At 35.8% G+C, this 13,733-nt stretch overlaps 1 non-coding gene across 1 annotated transcript; it reads right to left on the bottom strand.

The window, feature by feature from the left end:
• Positions 1 to 11,958: 11,958 nt before the first annotated feature.
• Positions 11,959 to 12,065, bottom strand: LOC113264175 (U6 spliceosomal RNA). The gene has a single exon (XR_003319577.1). It is a non-coding gene; the product is annotated as a U6 spliceosomal RNA (small nuclear RNA).
• Positions 12,066 to 13,733: the final 1,668 nt, after the last annotated feature.

Below are 13,733 nucleotides of genomic sequence, written 5' to 3'. Positions count from 1 at the left end.
ATTTCTCTCATTTAATTAATATAGTCTGGTTTAATTGTAACAGAGATCTACAAAATTATTGGATATATGGTTAAATTAAAAACCAAGCACATTGCAATCTGGCAAATCAAAATGTGCCTTGCTTTCTTGAACTCTTCATCTCTGAAATTGCTTTTCTCAATGAAATTACATCTAATCAATCAATTTGATTAAGCCATCTGGTGTCACATTACTTGGGCTGAAATGAACACAGTTTTCTTCAAGGAAGTTAACTCTTGGTTCTCTACTTCCAAACTGGCATAGTTTTCTGAAATAGGTGGTTTCTTGCAGGTGGTATGCAAAAATCCCAAAGTAATCATGCCATATCTTCCTGAAAGTTCCAATTCCATTCAAACAGTTTTAGAAAAATAAACAAAAGAACCAGAAGGAGATACCTTCACTAGAATGGTAAAAATTAAAAGAAATGACAACAACAAATGTGTCATGAATATAGAACAACTAGAATCCTCATACATTTTTTATGGGACTGTTAAGTATTACAACATATTTGGAAAAAGTTCTGATGGTTTTTTTTTAATAAAATTAAACATATATCTATCCTATGACCTAGCAATTCCATTACTAGATATGTACCCAAGATGTATGAAAGCATATGCCTACAAGTGATTTAAAAAACAGTGTTCATATATGCTTTATTGGTAGTAGCCTTAAACTAGAAAAAAATTAACTTTTCACCAAAGAGTAGATTAACAAACTTAGGTATATTTTTACGAGAAGATACTACTCAGAAATATGAGGGAATGACTGATGTATGCAATAACATGGATGAATCTGAGAAACATTATCCAAGCGAAAGAAGGCTTACACAAAATAATACCCATGGTATATTTCCTTTTACATAATATACTAGTAGAGGTGAAATTCAACTATGGTGGAAAGCGTCATAAAAGTGATTGTCTCTGGGGAGAGGATGGACAGAATTCCCTGGGCAGGGACACGAGGGAACTCTCGTGGGATGATAATGTTACATCTCTTGAAGTTGGTTTGCATTACACAAGTGTATACATTTGTCATATAATGGCACACTCACAATTTGTGCATTTCCCCGTTTAGAAATTTTACCCCTGAAAATGAGTATGGATTAAGATAGTGATGGATAGATGAATTATAGGTTGAAAAGCAAATACAAAAAAATATAAATCATGTTAATGTACATTTTAGAAGGGGAAAGACTATAAAATAAATAGTTTTCAACATGAGATTACATAGAAACATTACTCAAAGTTCTGTCTTTTGTGATCTTAATATCAAATTAAAATTTAAGTACAATAATTTCAAATTATATTTTCAACTGAAAACATGGGCCAATGGTTTGATACAAAAAATTGGGGACTATTAGCTTAAAACCAGCAAAAAAGGAATAGTTAAATATGCTAGGAGAAAATTCAGATATTCTCAAGAATTTTGATGAGATTCTCTATTATAAAGATGAATTGAGAAGAAAGGATACCATAACAGTGTTACACTAACACAATAAAATAATTGGTCTTAGTAGCACTAGTTTAAAACAAAAAAACAAAACAATACAAAAAACAAAAAAGCTACGTTGTCCTTGCATGCTTAATTACAATTTGATTTTAAAACACTGCAAATGAACCTAGATTTTTATGTCCCTTGTATATGAGAACATACTATTCCTCAGTTGTACAAACTCATTGACTTCTGACATGATCATAGCTACAAACATCTAGCAATTCTGAATAACATAAATTATTTTGGAGGCAAAGTTGGAATTAAAAAAAAAGAAAAGAAAATCTATAGGTGACATAGATAAAGAGTAAACAATACCTACCCAGCAAGAGGGGAATGCGGACCAGGGTTATCCATCATTTCAATATAGGAGTTTAGAATTAACAAATGACCTGGGAATAAGAGAGAAGCCATTGGTCTAAATAGGAACTAAGACCCCTGCTTAAAATCATGTCACACTGTGATGGACTATTTTTCCTAGTTGCTTGGGACCCTCTGTGGAAAATATGTAGTGCCTGAATAATCTTAGACATGCTAATTTTCCCCCTCTGAGTTTCCCATTTCCCTATTTACAAAATGGATATTGTAGTTACCAAAGCCTGGACAGTTTTTATCAAAAGAGGAATCTATTATGTTGGAGGATAGAAATGCACTAGATTTAATAGGTAGTCCTAGAATAGTAAGAAGTAAACTCAAGAAAGCTTAGGTAGAGAAACAAAAGAAGGCTGGACAGAAAATTGAAATCTGTATAACCACAAGAGTGAGGTAAATGAGAGTGCAAACAAAAGGCTGGTTCTTTTGAGTGTCTGGTCTTCTATAGGCTTCCGATCAAAATTGGTGGCTTCGTAGCACCTGCCTCTGCCAGTTACTTGTTCTCGTATTTTAGTCTCCTATTTTATGCCTCTTGAATTTCCTACCAGTGTCTTAAATATTTTTGTTCATTAATTTTTTTTATTATCTGTTTTTCCCATTGCATCACACTTGTCCAAACGTATCAACAAAAGATTAAGGTCTAAAGTCCTAATGGGTTCAAGTCCCTTCCTCATATAACTAATGATTGCCTGCCCGCCTTACCTACTGTCCCCAACCATACTGTTCCTGGAGTAGCCTCAGTCACAGACCATGCTCTTTTTGTTCCCTCTGCCTTTAATACTCTTCCCATGATTTATTGCAAGACACTCACTCCCACTCAATACAGGTTTTTACTCAGATGTCACCTCATCAAAGAGGACATTCTGATCACACCAGCTTAAATAACATCTCCCTTGCCTTTCAGTACAGTTCTCCAAAATTAACGCCATCAATGTATCAACATGTGTTCTATTAACATGAGAGAAGAATTCATCTTTTTTGGTTTTTACTTGATAATAGATAGTTATGGCCATGAGTGTGATTATGGAAATTGAGATACACCCATCTAATTATATAGATGGTTCCTGTCTTTCTTATGGTACAAATCATGCTTGTTGTATAATATTAAAGGCATATGTACCAGTAGAAAGAACAAAGTGAGCATTCCTCTTCTCACTGTACTTCCTCCCTCACGCCCATCTATCAGCCCTCTCGTCCTCCCTGCCTCTTTCCTTTTTTCCTGTCTCTCATTTGCCCTTCCTGTCTTTCTTCCTCATACCTCAAAGATGACACGTAGTGCTGAGATCCGCATTCTCAAGAATTTGTGTGAACCCTTCCTTATAGGTATTCTTTTTTTACATATGAAATATACACACCAAATGCAACTTTGTCACTAAATCTATATGCCTATATAATCTTGCAATGTGCTTTTCTCACTTAGCAATATATTATGGATTTTTTATATCAATGAGCTTAGATCCACATTATTATTTCAGCTGCTGCATGGTAATCTATTACATGGATGTACCATGCTTATAATAATTAATTTATTTAATGGTTGTTTCCAATTATATCTATATCTAACCTTATATTAACAAAAATGCAGCAGTGCATATATTATATATAATTTTACATGTCCTTTATAAACTTGTATGGACATTATATTATGTTTCAGTACTACAATAAATGGATCAGAATAGAGATTTCTGGAAAAATCAGAGAGATAGGTAGATAGATAGATGGGTAGATAATAGATGAATTTATTTTATGACAGAAGTAGCAGGCACTTTATTGTGGCAAATAACTGCTTAGTGAATAATTTTTGTTGGGTTAAGTTTAAGCAAATGAAATAACATAGGTCTTCCTTTAAATCATATAAATTCCAATTAGAATAATTAATGTAAAAAGAAAAGTACAAAATTATCATAAGATATACAATTGTGGCTTTTAACTACTGTTTAAGGAAAACTTTTTGAAGGAAAAGTACTCAAACAACAATTGTGAATTAAAAACTTCTGTATGCTTTAGAAATCATAAAGTTTAAAAAACAATGTATAAACAGAGAAGGTAAATATAACATCTGCGCATTGACAACAGAGGCTAAATATGCTTACCACAAAATAAACACAAATAAGACCGAAAAAGAAAACAAAAAGAAGAATGAAAGAAGAGATGAAGGGTGAAAAATATACAGAGGATATGAAGTCAATTCACAAAAGGAATTTGAATGATCACATAGGTAAGGAGAGAGATTGAACCTCATGAACATAAAGAAAAATGCAATTTAAAACATAGCAGCACAATTTCACACCTAGAAGATTAGAAAAAGTATTAAAAGTCTTCAAGTAATATGTATCAGCAGGAATAAGAAAAACATTTTTCTCTCATATTCTTTCTGGTGGGAACCTAAACAGATGTAGCCACTTTGGAGGCAAATATTAGTAGATAGGAAAGCTCAGAATAAGAATAGGATGAACACAGCTACCCAGCGTTTCTTTCAGATGATAGACACTGCATGTAGGTTCTTCTTCGATTTGAGGTGGAAAAAAATATATGTAAATTCACAGGATTTATAAAATCCCTGATATTTATTCACTAATATTCTAGGGTGTCCATTAACTTCTGCACCAATGACCTCTGCTGTAGGACTTCCTTGTTTGCAAACTAATATCATGTAATAAATATCCAAAGACTAGCAGAGACCCTCATAAGAGATGGAGAACAATTGAGACATCTCAAAGCTACTTGTAGAGCAAGAAATGGGGCTTTCTCTGTTATAATTTCACCCTTGGTGGAATTCTAGCTGAGAGGCAGATGACTGACTTATTCCTGATGTTTGTGCCCCTCCAAAGTTCGTATGTTGAAACGTAATCCCAAATGTGATGGTAATTGTGGGTGGGACATTTGTGAGGTGATTAGATCATGAGGATTGGAGCCCTTAGGAGTGGGATTAATGCCTTTATAAAGGCATTAGGGGTGTGTGTGTGTGTGTGTGTGTGTGTGTGTGTGTATAACACCTATTCTTTAATGCCAACTAGGTCACTGCTTCTCAAATGCTCCATAAATTGAATCTACTTTTTTTTTTTAAAGATTTTATTTATTTATTCGACAGAGATAGAGACAGCCAGTGAAAGAGGGAACACAAGCAGGGGGAGTGGGAGAGGAAGAAGCAGGCTCATAGCGGAGGAGCCTGATGTGGGGCTCGATCCCGTAACGCCAGGATCACGCCCTGAGCCAAAGGCAGACTCTTAACCACTGTGCCACCCAGGCGCCCCTCTACTTCTTTTTCATACAAATTACTTGGGAGGTTGTTAAACATAAAATCTTGGGCCCAATATTCGGAGATTCTGATTCTACAGATCTGAACTGATATCTGGCAATCTGTATAATTTAGATGTATTCTGGACTTTTCACTATAACATAGACCTTGGGGTCCATCAGTTACATTATAGTCTTCATGACAGACCACCTTCACATCTCACCACCTCTGCACCAATTTTTTGCTCCTTCTTTAGTCATGATATTAAAGATTTTTTTCCTTCACCTATGGATCTCATTGCATTTAGTCTCCTTAAGAGAGACATTAGTGATACAACTTATTTTGTCTTCAACTTTTTCTTTAGGACTCCTTTCCAACAGTATTTAAACATGTAAAATTTTGTCCCATCTTTAAAAGATAAAAACTTCCCTTCACCTCTTTTAGACCCCCTGGAGCTATTCTCTTATCTCTCTCCTTCCATTCACAACCAAGTGTCTTAAAGGAGTTGTCTGCAATTGCTGTCTCCATTCTTTCACCTTCTATTTGTGCCTTAGACAACTGCAGTCTGACTTCTGCCACCTCCACTCCGCTGAAACTGCTGTAGATAAAATCACTATTGACTTCTTTGCTACTAAATTCAATGGAAACTTCCCGATCCCAGTTTTAGTTAAACTTTGTACGGAACTCGATCTGTTCATTTCCCTCTCCTTGCATTGCACTCTATTTGAGAGGAGGTGAGGTGCTGTGACACCACACACTTCTTGCTAAGTCCTTCTGAGCCTCTTTATTGGATTTTCCTTTCATTTTCCTCGTATTTATATCCACTTTTTTTTTTTAATTCCGAACATCGTCCCTAAGTAATCCTACCCAGTCCCTGATCTTCATGTACTGTTTTCTAATAATTTAGACAATATTTCCAGTCTATATATCTCTCTTTGGCTCCAGTCTAAATATCCAAGTATCTATTACATATCACAACCTGGATGGTAATACTACTACTAAATATAAGAATCAGAATAATTGAGAAATAACTCCAAATCAGGCTCTCCATTAAGCCCATTTCATGAGTTATTGCAGCCTTATAAAGTAGGTTCAAATAAGGTCCCCATTTAAAGATGAGTAAACTGAGGCTTAGAGTTATTTAATTACTCAACACGTACAACTAGAATCCTAGAATCCAGATGTGTTTAATTCCTAATGCCACACTGCTAACCATTTTTTATACTACACCTAAGGTTACATATGCAAGGGATTCTCCACAAAAACTCAAATCCAGTGGATCCTAAACTGAAATCTTCCATTTGGTTTACTACCACAATGATTTTCCACTTCTCCTTCAATTCATACAAGCAAGAAACTGGACTTTCTGGCTTATAGACCAAATCTAATAAATCACAAACTTTACAACTTCTACTTCCTTAATATTTTCAAAATGCAGGACTTTCTGTCTATCCCCACTGTTCAAAACACGATTACCCCTCCCCTGAATCAGCACAGTAGCTTCCTAACTGGTGTCCCTGATTCAGGTCATGACCCCTCCAATCTATTTTTCACAAGGCAGTCTGAATGATTTTCTGAAGTCAAATCCGATCATGTCACTTCCTTGCCTACTTAAAGCCTGTCAATGCCATTCCACTGCCCTCAGGATGGACTCCTTACCAGGGCATGCAAGGTCACCCGTGACCTAGCATCTCTTTGCATCTATGGCTTCTTCCATCCAAACTACTCACTTTATTCTAAACTCCAACCCAATTAGGCTATGCTTCATTTCAGTTCTAAAATTTTAAAAGATTTTCTTCTCCCACCTAAAAATTGTATCCTTCTTCCCCCATTCAACGGGTCCTTCACAATTCAACTTAGACGGAGCTTCCTCTTGTAAGCCTGCTCTCTCCCACCAAGATCCTCCTATGTTCTCCCAGAGTGCATAGCTGTTTCATTATAGAATTCATCACACTGCATTATCATTACTCATTTTCTTACCTGACTCTGTCACTGCCCTTCATATCCCTTCAATGGTGGCATCATGACATTAGTTTTGTTTTCCCAGAAGCAGAGCCTGAGGGAAGGATTCAACAAATAATTTTGGAGGTGATCTCTGGAAACACTGGAGGCAGAGTAAAGAAGTGAGAGAGGGAAGGGAAGGTAGCCAATGAAAAGCTCAGGTGCATTACCACTGTAGGTTAGTAGAGTTTAATACACTACCAGTGTAAAATCTGCATCTCAGAGTTACCCCAAGCTAGGAGAGAGTTTGCGTATTCACATACAGTCGTGGTTGCCCTGAACATTAAGTTGTAGCACTGATTAACCCCTCAATCCCAGAAAAACCAGAGTGGTTAATCTTCCTAACCACCAACTCCTACCAATTCCTAGTTGAAGGCATCTAAGGGAATGGCAAGTGAGTGGAAGAGTAGATATTAACTCCCTGACACTTGTAGCCTGTTGTGTAGACAACAAAATTAATTCCAGTGATCCAAAAGCCCTCAATCAAAGAAATTTAGGAGCTGGTGATTGAAGGTAGGGTCATTACCCACCGGATGTGGGTGATGAACATGAGTGTCCATAGCATTTGCTACAGCCTTGTTTTCTGTTCTAGACGTAAAGCCTCCCAGGGTCTGGCCCATAGTAAGTACTCAAAAGTATTTATTAAATAGGTTTATATATAAATAAGTTACATATATATATTAAGAAGGAAACAAATTTCTGTGATTTTTTTATTGTTCTCTCTGTCCTCAACATGGAGCATTAATTCTAGCTCTTAGTAAATGATTAATATTTTGAATGAATGAGTACTTAAATAAAGATCTTACTGAATGAAGTTGATGATCCTTAAGGTCCTTGTAAGCTGTGAGATTCTATAATATTTAAAAAATCAATATGTACCTTCCACAGTATCCTCTTCAAACACATCACGCTATTATCTGTGTGGGTACTTTGGAGAGCAAAGCACACTATTTAATCATCCTTAACCAGTCCACATTAGGGATGAGGAATGTTGCAGTGTTCTTTCACCAGCCTCATAGCGGAGTGACTGTGACTAATTGGACAAGGGCCACCATGACCCAATTTTTGGCCCCTGTCACTTCAGAAATATTTAAAACCCACTGTGGGATGGTGGAACATAGATCGACTATTGCCACCTGAGCTCCACTAATGACAGAAGTATAAAGAGAACTCCAGTCTCCAGAGCTATTATTCTGGTGCTTCCCATGAGCATTTTCTGTATTAAAGAAAAAAATGGAATTGAAAGGGAGGTGTGGGTGTGGAAGAAGCTGAGTCTTCAAATAGCTTTCTGAAATGCCATCTGAAACAGGAAGGGCTTTGAGGAAAGGACTGTGGGAATGTGTTTAAACAACAATGGAAAGTGGATGCACTCTATTTCTGTTTTTTACAACATTCAGCATTAAAAAAACCTTTTTGTTTATTTGTTTGTTCTGGCTAAGTGGTAGAATTTCTTCTCTAAGAAAGCTCTTTCTTATCCAGACCACATATAATGTATTCTAAAAATCCAGATTTTTATCACAGCCATTTTCTAATTTAATAACATATCCCTTTCCTGATAATGAAATCATGTGCACAGCTAGGGATTTTAGAAAACTTAGAGGGTGATTTTTATTGGCACTTTTTTTCTTATATCTATCATCTACCTATCCATCCATCCATTCATAATTATATATTCTGTCTACCAAATTTGGAAGTTATCTTCATGATTTTCTGACTTAAAATACACTAGGGTACATACTAAAAATTTATTTTGGGGGCCAAGAGTTAGAATCTCAGAGAAGTTGCAAGTCGTGATTTGCTTTCAGTGTGTGTGATTTTTGTAGATGGGTGGCAAAGGACTTGATTCCTATTGGATAACTCTTTTGGGGAGCTGGCTTTCAAAGCATCTGAGATCTAGACACAGCTAGAGGGTCAAGTGACTCTGGTCAGGGGAGATGGATCCACAGGTACTAGAACAGTGAATAGAGAAAACAATGATTTCAGGTCACATGTCACAAAGGCAATTAATTTTTATGTACCTAATTCTCTTTCAGCAAATGGGTACAGCACGTATCAGGGAAAATAGCATTTAGAATTTCCTCATTTGGTGGTGCTTGGCTGGCTCAGGTGGTATGTGACTCCTGATCTTAGGGTCATGAGTTCAAGCCCCACACTGGGGGTAAAGATTACTTAATAATGTAGTTAAAGTGGCAAAGGTTATGTGTACTTTACCCCAATTTAAAACAATTTTTAAAAAAGAATAATTTCATTTGGTGATTCTCTCTCTCTCTCTCTCTCTTTTTTTTTTTTTTTTTAGATTGAGAGAGTGCACGTGCTAACATGCACATACACTTAGGGGAGGGGAGGGACAGAGGGGGAAGGAGAGAGAGAATGTAAGCAGTCTCCATGCCCGGTGTGAAGCCCAGTGGAGCCCTGAGGCAAGACTCTATCTCAGGTCTCTGAGATCATGACCAGAGCCAGAATCAAGAGTCAGACACTTAACCAAGCCACACAGACACCCCCATGATTCTCTTATATTAAGAAATGAAGGCTGCTGTATGGGTACGGATATACTGATAGGTATATTTTCCACAACAATTGGATTATTCTGTTCAGACATCTTACAGAATATTTTCCAACCATGAACATATTACTTTGTTTTTCTACTTGCAACTACATAGTTAAAACTTCTTGTGCACTCACAAAATGCATTTTGTAAAATAAACTAGTATAAACCTAAATAAACATAACAATGGGTCTACTGATACCCCAGAAACTATATCCATTCCCTTCATTTCTTTTTTATAGGCGGTGTTTGTACTTGGGATGTTTATGTGAAATTCTACTCATACCTTATATAAGTTATAAAAAGGTAAACCTGGAATTAATGTGGTCCAAAGTTCTCATGAGAATATTCTGAGCCTGCTCTCTTTTCCTTGAGGTCACAATGCTGGGTAGTTGCAAAAACAGAGTTAGAATAAAATTGATTTGGTTTTCTTTTGAGATTCTTTATGGCTTAAAAGCCAACAGTTATATTTTATTTTTATGGTAGATTAATATAGGTAGATATAAATGAATGTAGAAAATGTATATACGTAATTATAACCCTTTAAGTATTTTTGAGTCTTTTTAAAATAGATATATATACTGAAAATGACACTGATCAAGTAATTTTCACAAAATGACCTACCCATGTACCCGGAATACAGATCAGGAAATGGTATTAGCAGTTCCCAGATGCCTCTCTTGTGCTCAGAAATCTTCTTTCCCATCCCCATAAGAATTCTCCTTCATCACCATAGATTAGTTTTGATTCTTTTTGAATTTTATATAAATGGAACTTAAAATATTCTCTTTTGAGTTTGGTGTTTAGCTCTACATTATACATGGGGATTCATTCATGTTATTGGTAGTTTATCTGATTGTTGTAAATTAGGTAGTATTGAATATGCTGTTGTGTGAATATCCTCCAGCTTTTTTTATTCATTCGGTAGCTGATAGGCATTTTAATGGTTTCAAGACATAAGCTCTTACAAAATAGTGCTCTGAGGGGTGCTTGGGTGGCTCAGTTGGTTGTCTGCCTTTGCCTTGGGTCATGATCTCAGGGTCCGGATGGAGACCCGTGTAGGGTTAGGGTCCAAATTTCTCACGAGAATATTCTGAGCCTGCTCTCTTTTCCTTGAGGTCACAATGCAGGGTAGTTGCAAAAATAGAATTAGAATAAAATCGATTGGATTTTCTTTCAAGATTCTTTCTATTGTGCCTCTGGCTTAAAAGCCAACAGTTATAGTTTATTTTTATGATAGGTTAATACAGATAGATATGAATGAATATAGAAAATGTATATATGTAATTATATCCCTTTAAGTATTTTTGAATCTTTTTTAAAATAAATACATATGCTGAAAAGGACACTGATCAAATAATTTTCACAAAATGAAAGCGGGGAGTCTGCTTCCCCTCTCCCACTCCTCCTGCTTGTGCTGTCTCTCTCTCTTTCTCTGTCAAATAAATCTTTAAGAAAATACTGCTCTGACTAATCTCTTTCAAAATTACAAATATATACATTTTTACATAGATGAGTATTTTAAATTAAAATTTCGCAAGTCATAGTAAGGGGCATTCATCTTACAGATTTTATTTTGAAAGTTCTCTTTATCGCTCAACTGCCTATTATGGGTGAGGATTTTCTGTGCTTTGATAAAAATTCAGAGGTAAAAACTGTAGACCCCACTTTTAAGATGTTTATAGCTTTATAAGGAAGGCCATATCATGTAGACGTTTTGCAACTTTGGGGAGGGATAAAGATTTTGTGACCAGATTTTTACCTCTGAGTTAACGGTTTTTACTTACCTAGTAAATTTCCAACTTAATACTTTTTTGTCATAATTTTATATGTGGCCCTTGTGCATTAGTTTGTAATGTAAAATAATTTTCTGCACAGCTCAACACAAGCCTGAAACCCATAGGTTTCATGGCAATAGCAGGAATTTTTTTCCTTTAATAAATATTATTAATTCTCAGCTGCCAAACTAGGGAGGTGAACAATTTATTTTTGTGTTTATTTACTATTTTTTTTTTTTAGTTTTTATTTAAATTCTACTCAGTTCACATACAGTGTAGTATTAGTTTCAGGTGGACAGTTTAGTGAGGCAACTCTTACATACGGTGCCTGGTGCTCATTACAACAAGTGCGCTCCTTCATACCCATCACCCATTTAACTCTTGACCTGCTCACTTCCCCTCCAGTAACCATCAATTTGTTCTCTGTAGTTAACATTGTTTCTCGGTTTGCCTCTCTCTTTCTTCCCCCTATGATTGTCTGTTTTGTTTCTTAAATTCCGCATGAGTGAAACCATAAAAATATGGAACATTTCACAGATTTGCGTGTCATCCTTGGATCGGGGCCATGCTAGTCTTCTCTGTATTGTTCCAATTTTAGTATACGTGCTGCCGATGTGAGCACAAGAGGTCAACAATTTGATAGAAAACACCTTTCAGGGCACTTTAAGATTCTCTACTATTTAGTTCCTAGGTAATGTCACTGTGCCTAAAAACCAATACATGTTCAAAAGAAATGCATGTTGGCTATGTAACTTCATATAAATGACAGAAATGACAATTTTGAGAGAAAAACTGATTCACTACTCTATTAGGTAAAAAAGCTTCTCTCCTTGACCAAACTTTGTTTAGCTTCTCTGAGCCCTTTATGTAAAATAGGCTCAACTTTTGGACTCATGCATTCCTATTTTCATTGCCCAGTTTCAGCAAGAATCCTGTTGAGTCAGTCTAGCAAAAATCCCTAAGCCTTGAAGTGTCCTTTTTGTAATTTTCCATCCACTGAGCCCTACTGTACTTCATGGCCTTATGGGAATTTATATTCCCACTTGTCCTTGTATTTGTGGTTGAACCCAATTTCTTTTCCCCACTGCAAAGCCTCCATTGCAGTAGTCTCCCTTGAGTAGTCTTTCCTAATGCTATTCACAAGTGTCCTGAATAATTACATTCTAGTGGGGATTTTTTAATGAAAAATGTATTATCCTGAGGAAACCCAATGATCCACCACCTTCTAGTCTTGTTTTCTATCTATAGCTTACAAATACAAATAGATTTAGACAGAAAAGATATAAATACAGTTGAAATTGGAATAATACAAGTTTGTACTGTTCTTATCCACTTATACACAGATTTTTTGATACAGTTCTGTAAATGTGCTCTTATGATTTTTAAAATAACTTTTTCTAGCTTACTTTACAGTAAGAATGCAACATATAATACATATAACTTGCAAAATACGTTAATCAGCTGTTATGTTATCAATAAGACTTTAGTCGACATTAGGAGGCTGTTAAGTTTGAGAGAGTCCAAAGTTATATGCTTATTTTTATTTGCACAGAGCGTCAGTACCTAAAACCCTGAATTTTTAAGGGTCAACTGTATATTAAAATTAATGAAAGAAAACCAGATTAAGTCATCCTCCCCATATATATATACACACACATATATATGCATATAATATATATTATATATAAAATATATAATATTATATGTATATGGGGAGGAGTAAGGATTTGGGGAGAAGTAAGGATTTGGGGAGGGGTTAGGATTTTATGATTAGATCTTTCCTTTCACATTAATAATTCTCACACCTATTGAATTTCAAATACAGTACTTTGTTGTTGTTGTTGTTGTTGTTGTTGTTGGCAATACAGTGTAAACTCTGTAAGGAAAAGCTTGTGACAATAGTTTTTGCCATGATATCTCCAAAGCACAGTGCAGTGCTTGGCAGATGGCAAGTACTCAACATATTTATTGAATTGAATCATATCTTCATTACTTTACAAAAGCAACAAGTGTTTTGGGGGGAAAAATTAAAAGATTAATAGGGGAGAGGCAGAGTCAGTAGAGGCTTAAAGGAGAAAAGGAACTAAATTTAAGTACCAAGTATAATTGCGCTACTATTCAGCAGGGTTCAAATCTGGTCTTCACGAGGACTCAGTTCCTTCTCACTTTCAAGGGAGCCAGAGCACGGTTCACTAAGGAAGTCATAGTCTTGTACCCTGTTGGGCGCTGAGTTCAGAGGGTGTATAAATTGATCCATTTTCCATCTGGTTTTATTTGTGGTTGCTTTAGC

The sequence above is a fragment of the Ursus arctos genome, unplaced genomic scaffold (assembly GCF_023065955.2).
Source record: "Ursus arctos isolate Adak ecotype North America unplaced genomic scaffold, UrsArc2.0 scaffold_15, whole genome shotgun sequence".
Taxonomy (NCBI): Eukaryota; Metazoa; Chordata; class Mammalia; order Carnivora; family Ursidae; genus Ursus; species Ursus arctos.
This window is presented reverse-complemented; position numbering and strand designations above follow the sequence as displayed.